The 1,638-nt window shown below is 44.6% G+C and overlaps 1 non-coding gene across 1 annotated transcript; it reads left to right on the top strand.

Annotated features, from left to right (window-relative positions):
* The first annotated feature begins 1,108 nt into the window (after positions 1-1,108).
* Positions 1,109-1,215, top strand: LOC141669349 (small nucleolar RNA R71). The gene has a single exon (XR_012553636.1). It is a non-coding gene; the product is annotated as a small nucleolar RNA R71 (small nucleolar RNA).
* Positions 1,216-1,638: the final 423 nt, after the last annotated feature.

Genomic DNA, 1,638 nt, shown 5'->3' on the forward strand with positions numbered 1-1,638 from the left:
GGTCTCAAGGTCTTCCAGTTTCACCTTCCTTGAAAGAATACTCTTCATAAACTTCGCATAACTAGGCATTTGCTCCAGAGCCTCAGTGAAAGGTATATTGATGTGAAGTTTCTTGAACACCTCCAGAAACTTACCGAACTGTTTATCCAGCTTTTGTTGCTGCAATCCCTTAGGGAAAGGTGGTGGAGGATAGAGCTATTTCTCCCCTGTATTACCCTCAGGCAGAGTGTGTTCAACAGTAGTCTTCCTTGGTTCCGCCGCTTTCTCCTTTTGCTTAGCTTCTTCATCTCTAACTTCAGCTTCTCCTTCTTTTGCCTTTTCAGCATCATCAACTTTCCCAGACCTTAAGGTAATAGCCTTGACTTGCTCTTTAGCTTCCTTTCTGCCTGGTACTTCCGTGTCACTGGGAAGTGTGCCAGGTTGACGATTTAGCACTGAATTGGCTATTTGACCGATTTGATTTTCCAAGGTCTTGATAGCAACCGCCTGACTCTTGCATAACAGCTTAAGTTCATCAAAATCAGCACTAGTAGGTGCAGCTGCACTTCCCTGTTGAGGATATGATTGCCTTTGAGCATACTGCTGTGGTTGTTGGAATCCAGGTGGATTAAACTGTTTACTCATACCTTGCTGATATGGTGGCTGAATAGCATTCTGATTATTACCCCAGCTGAAATTTGGATGATTTCTGTTGTTAGGATGATAAGTAGCTGGCACAGGCTGCTGTTGTCGCTGATAATTATTTACATACTGAACAGATTCGTTGACAAGAGAACACTGATCCGTAGCATGAGAACCTGCACAAAGCTCACAAACCATAGCTATTTGATTAACTCCATATGTAACTAGAGAATCAACCTTCATCGACAGCGCCTGGAGCTGCGCTGCAATAGCGGTGGCTGCATCGACTTCCAGAATACCTGCTACCTTCCCATGCATCATCCTCTGAGTTGGGTTTTGATGCCCATTTGCAGCCATAGTCTCGATAAGATTATAAGCTTCAGTATAACTTTTGGCCCATAAGGTGCCTCCAGCTGCTGCATCGAGCATGGGCCGAGATTGGGCCCCCAAACCATTATAGAAACCAGTGATCACCATCCAATCGGGAATTCCATGATGTGGACACTTTCTCAATATTTCCTTGTAGCGTTCCCAAGCTTCGCACATAGATTCTGTAGGTTGCTGCGCAAACTGAGTAAGAGCACTCCTCATAGCAGCAGTCTTTTCCATCAGATAAAACTTCACCAGAAACTTTTGCGCAAGATCTTGCCAAGTAGTGATGGACCCAGCTGGTTCAGAATGTAACCAGTCCTTAGCTTTGTCCCTCAGTGAGAATGGGAAAAGCCTCAGCTTGATAGCCTCATCAGTCATGCCATTATACTTGAAAGTGCTGCAGATCTCGACAAAATTCCTTATGTGCATGTTGGGGTCTTCAGTCGCAGCTCCTCCAAAAGAAACAGAATTCTGCACCATCTGAATAGTGCCCGGCTTGATTTCAAAGGTGTTAGCTTGAATAGCCGGATGAAGAATGCTTGACTGAATGTCATCAATTTTAGGCCGAGAAAAGTCCATAAGAGCTGGATCAGCCTGAACAATACGATCACCCATGATTACTGGTTCTTTCTGCTCAGTTCCTGA

The sequence above is a fragment of the Apium graveolens genome, chromosome 6 (assembly GCF_009905375.1).
Source record: "Apium graveolens cultivar Ventura chromosome 6, ASM990537v1, whole genome shotgun sequence".
NCBI lineage: Eukaryota > Viridiplantae > Streptophyta > Magnoliopsida > Apiales > Apiaceae > Apium > Apium graveolens.